This window comes from Podarcis bocagei (genome assembly GCF_964188305.1).
Source record: "Podarcis bocagei genome assembly, chromosome: 16".
Taxonomy (NCBI): Eukaryota; Metazoa; Chordata; class Lepidosauria; order Squamata; family Lacertidae; genus Podarcis; species Podarcis bocagei.
Genome location: NC_138142.1, coordinates 13,122,404 through 13,132,967, shown reverse-complemented (window position 1 = coordinate 13,132,967; position 10,564 = coordinate 13,122,404). Strand labels below are relative to the sequence as shown.

Below are 10,564 nucleotides of genomic sequence, written 5' to 3'. Positions count from 1 at the left end.
TTGCCATTCTTGCATCACTCATGCCTGTACTCTTTTATAAATTCTCGACGTTATAACAGACTCTCTTATATATCGCGTACTTGTTTCATTTCTTTCCGTGCTGCCTTTAAAGATACGCCTATCCCTGAGGGTATATGTACACACACAGTAGTAACGACTGGTACATAATATAACTATCATAAACGGACTAAAATTTATAAGCAAGAAGAACAGCCACTAAGCGGGGAGGGAACCCCATAATTGGTTAAGAATTAAAACCCCAAGGAAATTATTATTTTTTAAGTATTTGCCAATCACTGAAAAGATAGCAGGTGGGACCAGGTAAGCTTTCCTCGGGGGAAGAATTCCCTAGATGGGGTGCTATCAACCAAGAGGGCCTCCAACGATTATCAGAACAGGAGTCGCCAGCCTTTCGGGGCCTGTGGGCAAACGAGGAATTTTGAGAAGATGCTGGGGTTGCTGCTCACAAGATGGCTGCCATGGGGGTGTGGCATAACTACATAACGGCTGCTGTCAGGTGTGTGGCATAAGACAAAATGGCTGCCATATTTAAAGGAGCAGAAAAAGAGGACCACAAAACACACCTCCACCAGTGTAGACAAGACACACCTACAGTACATCAGCATTTGGCTTACGCTGGAAAGCTCTTTGCTCCTCCTGTTCCGAACAGGAGGAAGAGTGGGTGTCCAGTCCAGGCATCCGGCAAAATCAGATACGGTCATACCTCGGGTTACAGCTGCTTCAGGTTGCGTTTTTTCACGTTATGCACCCGCCGAAACCTGGAAGTACTTCAGGGTTTTGGCTGTCACGCATGCGCAGAAGCACTAAATCACGCTTTGCGCATGCAGAGAAGTGCCAAATTGCAACCCGCGTGTGCGCAGATGCGCCGCTGCGGGTTGCAAACATGCACCCTGCATGGATCACATTTGCAACCCAAGCATCCACTGTACTGGTATTGTAGGTCAGCTAAACCCAATCTCCTACTTGAGGTAGGGAATCAAGAGTAAAGAGTCTCATCAAGATGTGGCTATCCAGACTTTTTTAAAAGTCTCCACCTAAAGCAGAGGTAGCGAACCTATGGCATGCGTGCCAGAGAGGGCACTCAAAGCCCTCTCTGTGGGCACATGAGGAGGAGAGGAGGCTGTGGCGACAGGGCCTGGCGAGCAAGCGAGGGGCTTTTGATGTGCCAGGGCATCTCGCCAGTCTGTTTTTCCTACTCAGGAGTAAGCCACCTTGAGTTCAGCAGGGCTTAACTCCCAGGCCAGTAAGCATATAAAGATGGCAACCTAAGAAGGGGCTGCTGGGTTTGCATGTTTGCTGTGTTTCCCCATGGAAGCCAACAGAGAAATTCATTCCATGGAGGTTGCGATCAAATGGCAGCCGAAGAAACAGCAAATTAATAATAATATTATTAATATTAATACCCCACCCATCTGGCTGGGTTTATTTACATAGGTGTCAACTTTTCCCTTTTCTTGCGAGGAATCCTATTTGGAATAAGGGAATTTCCCTTAAAAAAAGGAAAACATTGACAGCTATGTTTATTTATTTATATTTATTTGTATGCGCACACACAGACAATAATTATTATCTCATATTAAAAACTGGGAGAGGGTGGCTCTTAGTACAGCCCTCCAGTGTACACTAGTGGCCAAAATTGTGGAACCTTCTGGAAAAAATATATTTCCGAGGTTTGATGGCTCATAACACCACTTTGTTTTGGAGTAATACCAGTGCTTTTCCCCCCTCTGGGAACGCAGGGAGGGGGGGCGCATACCCCTAAACACTTTGAACACTTTGTGAATTTAACAGGAGAAGAAATTCACTGTATTAATTTCCCCCGATTTGAACTGTATTTATTTTCCCTCGGTGGTGATTTTCTTGAGTCAAAATGAGAGTACACCTAAACATTTTTTTTTAAGGAAAAAAGCACTGAGTTATACCATAAAATTATATATCAATGGAAAGATAATTTAATGAAGAACGTAATGCAATCACTTTTATGAAGGATTATTTATTACAACAGCAGTCATAAAGAAGAAATAAGAAATGCACAGAAAAAAATGAGATATACAGGTTAAATTGCAGTGTTGGCACTTTGCGATAAACAAGGCAGGCTGAGACCCTACCTGCCTACCCACAGACTGTCTCACCAGAGTGGCACATGCTCTAGTTATCTCCCGCTTGGACTACTGCAATGCGCTCTACGTGGGGCTACCTTTGAAGGTGACCCGGAAACTGCAATTAATCCAGCATGCGGCAGCTAGACTGGTGTCTGGAAGTGGCTGCCGGGGACCACATAACAACGGTCCTGAGAGATCTCCATTGGCTCCCAGTACGTTTCCAAGCACAATTCAAAACGTTGGTGCTGACCTTTAAAGCCCTAAACGGCCTCGGTCCAGTATACCTGAAAGAGCATCTCCACCCCCATTGTTCAGCCCGGACACTGAGATCCAGCGCTAAGGGCCTTCTGGCGGTTCCCTCATTGCGAGAAGTGAGGTTACAGGGAACCAGACAGAGGGCCTTCTCGGTAGTGGCGCCCGCCCTGTGGAACGCCCTCCCTTCAGATGTGAAGAAAATAAGCAGCTAACTTCTCTTTAAAAGACATCTGAAGGCAGCCCTGTTTAGGGAAGTTTTTAATATTTAATGCTTTATTGTTTTTAACACTTGATTGGAAGCTGCCCAGAGTGGCTGGGGAAACTCAGCCAGATGGGCAGGGTATAAATAATAAATTATTATTATTATACTATTATAACAAGTGGGTTTTGGGTTGCAGTTTGGACACTCAAGCTCTAAAAGGTTCACCATCACTGATCTAGATTTACCCTTCCACCCACTTCGTCCCCAGGCAACTGTCTCCACTGCTGAACCACTCATAAAGGGAAAGGGACCCCTGACCATTAGGTCCAGTCGTGACTGACTCTGGGGTTGCGGCGCTCATCTCGCTCTATGGGCCAAGGGAGCCGGCGTTTGTCCACAGACAACGTCCGGGTCATGTGGCCAGCATGGCTAAGCTGCTTCTGGCGAACCAGAGCAGCCCACGGAAACGCCGTTTACCTTCCCGCCGGAGTGGTACCTATTTATCTACTTGTATTTTGACGTGCTTTCAAACTGCTAGGTTGGCAGGAGCAGGGACCAAGCAACGGGAGCTCACCCCATCGCGGGGATTCAAACCGCCGACCTTCTGATCGGCAAGTCCTAGGCTCTGTGGTTTAACCCACAGCGCCACCTGCGTCCCTTGAACCACTCATACCATTAAGCTATTCTTCTAACGTTCAACCAAAACTTCAGCCCTGCGCTTTGGGGCAGCAGAGAACAAACCTTTGCCCTCTTCGTTGCGGCAGCTCTTCAGCTATTTGATGATGCATTGCAGCTATATATTTAATGCCACCTGAAAGGTGAAGGCAATTTCTAAGCATACAGGTTAGTACTTTTCTCTGAGCTGACAACCCACAGTATGATTTCTATAGCTCAGGAGTTATGGATCTGTTTTCAATTCTTTTGAGGGAAAGATGTCAATAAGCAGAGCACCTTTGATGGATTGAAAACAAGGTCAAAAGAACACCCTACCCCACACCAAAGGGAGCTCTGTGTGTTTCAGACAAGTTGATTTCAAACAATTAGGCCTAATTAAGATCAATTAGCCAAACAAGATATATTGGCTGGGCCCAGTAGCTAATGATCTGCTAACACAAGAGCAAACAATTGGGTCAATGGCTGATTCATTTTCTTGCCTACTTCTCATTTATTCGAGATGTGGTTTTCAATAAGCTGCATCAGGAAACATTAGGAGGAAGGAAAAGGAGCCAGACACTGTTCTCAGTCAATAATTACAAAAGAAGAACAAAAGCAAACAGCCTCCAAACTCTTCAGTCTTTCAGAACCAAACTAGCCACTGTAATCAGATGTCCTCCTATTTCTGATGCTCAGGCTAGAGTGATTTTTCCTCCTAATAATTTTATATTTTATCGTTCTGCCCGGACACTGAGGTCCAGCGCCGAGGGCCTTCTGGCTGTTCCCTCGCTGCGAGAAGCCATGGAACCAGGCAGAGGGCCTTCTCAGTAGTGGCACCCGCCCTGTTGAACGCCCTCCCACCAGATGTCAAAGAGAAAAATAACTACCAAACTTTTAGAAGACATCTAAAGGCAGCCCTGTTTAGGGAAGCTTTTAATGTTTAATAGGTTATTGTATTTTAGTGTTTTGTTGGAAGCCGCCCAGAGTGGCTGAGGGGACCCAGCCAGATGGGCGGGGTATAAATAATAAATTATTATTATTATTATTATTATTATTATTATTATTATTATTATTATTACTACTACTATTATTACTATTCTTACTATTCTTACTATTCTTACTATTATTATTATTGAAACTTTTCAACGGACAATAAAAAACAGAAACAAGACAAGAAGAAAGAAAGAATGAAAACGAAGAAAGCAAACAACCAGAGAGAGAAGAATAAAGAGAGAGAAAGAGATAAGTAACAGTGCCTTCTAAATCTCCCGTCTGTAAGTTGGGCCTGCAAGAGTTCCTCTTAATAGTCCAATGTCCAAAGTAGCATCCAGTTAGCTGATGTTTTCACAGTGTTCAATCCAGGCATTGCCCAGATGGATAGAATCAAACTTCCTGATGAATTCTGATTCAGCAGTTGCATATTGGAATACAGGTGGTGACCATTTTCGGCACTCCCAGTGGACGCGCGATCCGGAAGAGGGCACAACAAGGTGGAATGGGGGCATGGCTTAACGGAACCCCGCATGACATGGTCACCACCTGTATATCTTTAAAAGCTCCGTTCCTGTTGTCTGCTAACCACTTCAGCTTTTACATCTGCCAACTGCATTTATTCAAATTGCTGCACCATAACAAGAGGGATGCAGTCAAAGACACCCCCCCCCATTTGCCCTCTACATTTAAAACAGTTCCATATCACTTTAAACATGACTTCCCAAAGAATCTTGGGAGTCATAGTTTGTTAAAGGCGCACCAAGTGTCATGAGGACCTACAATTCCCAGAGTTCCCTAGGAAGAGCGGCTGATTGTTGAGCCACTCTGGGAATTGTAGCTCTGTGAGGGGGTGTAGTAGAGGGTCTTCTAGCAACCCTCAGCACCCTTTACAAACTACAGTTCCCAAGGTTCTTTGGGAAAAGCCATGACTCTTACAAGTGGCATCTCAGTGTTCTAAATAGTGCTGTTGTGACCAAATTGAAACAAATCATGAAAGGAAATGTAAGCCGCGACTCAGACACATAGCTGTCAACCGTCCCTTATTTGGCAGGAAACTCCCTTATCCCAGTGCCGTGTCCCGCTGCTGTCCCTTATTGATGATGTCCCTTAAATTTCCTGGGTTTCATGCTCGCCCGGCTCGGGAGGGAAGCAGCAGCTCGGGGTCCTCCGCCGCGTGCGAGAGAGCGCGCATGAGCTGCCGCGTCTCCATCTCTCCTTTTCCCCACTCAGGGGCGCATTGTGAGGAGACGGGTGGCGGCGGGCGGGCAGGCAGCCCATCTCTTGCGAGACTTCCACCGCGCTGCCAGTGGAAGCCGGAGGCAGCAGTGGCAGCGGCGTCTGAGGAGGCGGCCTGAGGGAGGAGGAAGAGGAGGAGATGGGGAGGGACGCAGAAGGGCGGCACTTCAGGGCCACTGCCGTGCCGCAACCGCCTCATGCCAGGCTCGCGGACAGCATGGGCGAAAGTCTCTCTCCCTCCCTCCCTCTCAGGCGAGGAAGGGCCGATGGAACTCCTTGCACCAGGACGATGGCAGCCCCGACGTGCTGCTTAGCATCCCCTCGTGCCAGGACGATGGCAGCCCCGACGTGCTACTTAGCATCCCCTCCAACCAGTGCAGCATCTTAATGTAGTGATTTCCCCCTCTGCATCCCTTTCATAACTCTATTTTTATAAATCATTTGTCCATCCATAGTTCAAATTTTTACTACAAGTTTTCTGTCAATCCTACCAATGTATGTAACGCTTGACAATAGCTTTTCAAATAAATTATAAACTTTCCCCACTCTTTATTAAAGAGGTCCTCTTCCTGGTTTCTAATTCAGCCTGTAAGCTTTGCCATCCCGACGTCGTTCATCAGTTTTGTCTGCCACTCTTCTTTGGTGGGAGTTGTAGACCCTTAGGGTCATCTGGTCCAACCCCCTGCAAAACACAGTCAGTCGCAGCAAAAGCAGCATGGCTTCATCAGTGGTGGATTTATGTATAAGCTCAGCAAAATCCCTTATTTTGGCTGCTGGTCCCTTATTTTCAAATCTGTAAGTTGACAGCTATGCTCAGACACAATTCTGAAACACAAAAGTTTTCCCTTCACAAGAGAAACCAAAGCTACTCCAGTGACTACTTCTGGAGCACACGGCTGATTCTGTTGGATCCCTACCCCTAATATAAGGTTAGGACCCTTATATTTCATGCTCGCGATTCCCAGGATAACCTTTGACATTTGAAACTCCATTCTCCAATATGCTCAGGCGGTGATGGGCTCCGAATGAAGCAGTTCTGACAGCTGGAAAAGGTCAAGATGCAGAAATACTGCAATTTATTTCACTTCCGTAGCTCTCAGGCAGCATCTATGGCTTATGGGCATTTTAGTCCAGCTGGGAAGAGGGGGGGAACCCTGGAAAAAACCCTCCAGTGGAGCAGAACATTGAAGATGTTCAGCAAGCGTAACATTATGTGCCAATCTCAACTTTTTCTATGGCTTATTTCTGTGGATCATGGCATAACTTGGTATAAAAAAAGACTCCACAACCTGGAACAATTTTGACCTTGGTCTTGGTCTTTATCTTAAACGTAACCTGGAAGGGATGAATAAAAGTTCTCACGACCTAATACTTAATGTAAATATCAGCACACTAATCCTGTCCCACCAGCAAATATTATTTTATTTATTAATTAAATTTATATAATAATATCTGGTATGAAAGAATGGTGTTTGTACACATAATATAATCTTCTTCCAAAGGTAAACTCATGATTTGGGAAACATACAAGACAGCTAGTTAAGTCATTTCTCACTAAGGTCATGTTCTTTCAAACTGGGTAGGGTAAAAAGAAAAGACAAGCCAACAGACAGGAACTTGTAGGAAATAAACAATGGAACAAAGGAATAAAGGGGTTACAGCAGTGTACATAACAATGCATATATCTGTGAGCGTAACATACAAAAATTACTATTGTTATTATTTTTATGTTAGGCAAAGTTGCATTAAAAAAAAATGTCTCTGAGAAGAAATTCGCACTAAAATTCTGATGAATTCTCACGAGGGCTTTAAAAAGAAAACCCAGATGGAGGTGGTAATGTGGAGAACTGTGCTTAAGACTGGAGAAACTGGAATGGACAGATTTGCCCATTCCTTAGCTAGCGGCACCAGAAGAGATGCTGCCCCACCAACCACTACAGGCATCCGAGGCCAAAGATTTCGCGCAGACCAAAAGCAAAATAACAGAGAACACAGGAATTCGTTCCAGGCATTGTTTATTGAAAACACACCAAATTGTTAACCTACACACCTGCTTCCAACAAGCATTCTACTTGTCTGTGTTACGGAAAGTTCCTAGAATAATATTAATACATTCGGGTTATGTTAAACATTGGTTCTGTAAAGCGTATAATCCACCCCCACCCCTCCCTTTCTTGAATCTTAAAACCAAATCAGCCTGTTTATAATACAGTTTAAATACAATGCAAAAAGACTCCCCGGCCCCAGCCCTGCGACCGCCCTCCCCCAGTCTAAACCAGAGCGACCACCTTGAGGAAGAGTACAGAAGCACACATTGTTGGTTTTAATTGTCTTTTCTTTCTCTCTCTTTAATTTCCACTCTTTTTAAGGGTTTGGGTTATTTCCTTCCCACCCCACCCCACCGTGAGAAAATTTTAAGGCACATGATTGTTTACAAACACATTGGCTACTAATTCGCCAGGAACTTGCTGGGGTTGAAAGCGGCCTCTGCTAGATTTGTGGGATCCACACGCTCCTGCCCCCCCCCCGGGGCACGACGATCTTATATCCACTTAAAAGTCTGGGGCCACAGCTGCCTACCCCCAAAAGTGCTTAGCGCACCCCTCATCTTACATTCCAAAGACACAAAAGCCCAAACGGCCGGGTGGCGATTTAAAGAGATTCCCTTGTGTGTGGGGTTATTGTGGCAGATGCCCCTCAGAGGCATGAACTGGGCCGCAAAGGTGCTGGCCGCAAAGGGACATTGGTGAGGCACACCACTAAGGTCCAGTTGACACACACGTGCACCAATGCTCTCATTGCTTCACAACTCGCTGCATGTAGCATGGTCAGGGACGATGGGCACTGCAGTCCCTCAACATGGCTACCCCTGACAAGAAAGAAGGGGTCAGGAGTGCCCATGCAACGTTGGCGACGTTCGTCTGTGTCAAACAAACACACTTCCTGCGAGTTAGAAACGAGTGAGCAGGTTGGGCTAGAATATTTCTACCTTTGCTGGAAGAAGAGGCTGGAAGGTCTACCTATCAGAGATGCTTGCAGAGGTGGCCCTGGGTCTTTCAAAAGTCAGCGGTACCCCGTGCAAGGCCACAATTTGGCACACACAAACATGTCTCTGGTCTTCCATTCTGCTCAATTCACTACATCATAGCTGTGACGCCTTGAATGCCCCCTAGGCTTGGCACCCAGTGCAACGGAACCGTAAATCCATCTCTGGTGCCAGAGCCATAAATTCCGTGCATGAGCTGGAGCTTGGAATGGATCAGTATCCTTTGACATCTGGAGTCCACAGATTTTTTTATGACTACAACTCCCACCATCCCCAGCTAGCTTAGCCATAGGTCAGGGATGAAGGGAGCTGTAGTTCATCAACATCTGGGGGCCTTGATGTTGAAGAACTCTGGGCTAAATGAGCTCCCATATCTGACATGCAAGCATTTGTATTTTCATTGTTTTGCTTGCCCTTGTAAACTTTTTGGGTTGAAATGTTTGGGATTCCTTGGGACAGTTAACTTGGGCCTCAATCTTTCCACCGGATGTCCTCAATTTCTGCTTACGTGGCAAATCCATGTGATCCATTTACTCAAGCACCAGCATTTCAACAAAATAGCAGTGACTATGGTTTGAGGTGGTCCTGTCCACTCTTTGCTCAGAGATTCTACCACCTCGTTTTGCTACCGGAACTCTGGGAGTACAAGGGATCCAAGAGTGGCAAAGGCTGCAGTTCTTACCTAGCAGTAAGCCCCGTTGTCAATAGGACTTACCGTATTTTTCGCTCCGTAAGACACACTTTTTCCCTCCTAAAAAGTAAGGGGAAATGTGTGTGCATCTTATGGAGCGAATGCAGGCAGGAAAAACCCGCAAGAGCCGCACTCCCTTTAAAGAGTGTGTGGCTCTTGCTGGCTTTTGCAGGAGGTGGGGGTATTTCTGAGCTGGTATGGTTGGGGTTGCACTGTTTGTTGAGATGAAAGAGCCACAATACGTCATATGCAATAGGCAGAGGTCTCCTTCTGCCTTGCGACACAATGCTTTTCAACAGAGGCTTAGCAGAGATCTTCATGTGAAGAACGAGAGGCAGCAATCACCGGGTGTGTCTGCATGCTGGTTCTGATTTAACAAGGTAACAGGAACCGAACGCATTCATCTTGAGAACGTAAGAACACAAGAAGGCCCTTCTGGATCAGGCCAGTGGTGCAAGTGGTCCAGCATCCTGTACCCACAGCAGCCAACCAGATGCCTGTGAGAAATCTGCAAGCAGGAGCCCAGCAGAAGAGCCCTCTCCCTTCCTGGGGTTTCCAGCAACTGCTGTTCAAAGGCATTACTGCCTCCAACAGTGTTGGGGTGTTGCTAAACCTTCTCATATGCCATGGCCTTTCCCATACTCATGCCACCCAGATGTTGCTGGACTACAGCTCCCATCATTACTGACCATTTCTGACTGGGGCTGATGGGAGCTGGAGTCCAGCAACAGCTGGAGGGCACCAAGTCAAGGAAGTCTGCCCTGAGTGCAGTGGCGTAGCGTGGGTTGTCAGCACCCGGGGCAAGGCAAGTAATTTGCGCCCCCTAACCCGTGGATTTGCACCCCCTAACCCGTGGATTTGCGCCCCCTAACCCTAACCCCCAGATGTTGCACCTGGTGCGGCCGGCCCCCCCTGCACCCCCCACGCTACGCCACTGCCTGAGTGTAATTTAATATACAATAGTCCCAAACCAGGTAAATGGAAACACATATTGTGGTTTATGGGTGTTGGTGAGTGCTGAACTCAAATGCCCCGACGTAAGTTTGCCACCCTTTTTTCAGGCTGTAAAGTTTTGTTGTTTTGTTCTTTGGAGGAGGTTTCACTGATTTTGAGGGGGGAGGAGCAGGGGTCTAAAGCATGTGGATCACCAGCAGTGTTGATAGTATCTCCAGCTGCCGGAGGGGGAGTCCTATCCTTGACCCACAATGCACCAATCAGGAAATGAAGCACTGCCCTCACTCAGATTACTTCATGTTGCTGCTACTTAAGCACTGGTGGAGGAACAGGAGTGTGGGGGGAGCGCATCGCCCCCGGCGGCATGATCCCAGTGGGTGCCATCGCGGTTGCCCCCCTGCTGGGCGCCA

At 46.7% G+C, this 10,564-nt stretch overlaps 1 long non-coding RNA gene across 1 annotated transcript; it reads right to left on the bottom strand.

Moving 5' to 3' along the window:
* Nucleotides 1-7,461: 7,461 nt before the first annotated feature.
* LOC308576054 lies at nt 7,462-10,564 on the bottom strand. Its single transcript, XR_014003030.1, has 2 exons — nt 10,139-10,564; nt 7,462-9,961 (listed from the first exon to the last, which is right to left on the bottom strand). It is a non-coding gene; the product is annotated as an uncharacterized lncRNA (long non-coding RNA).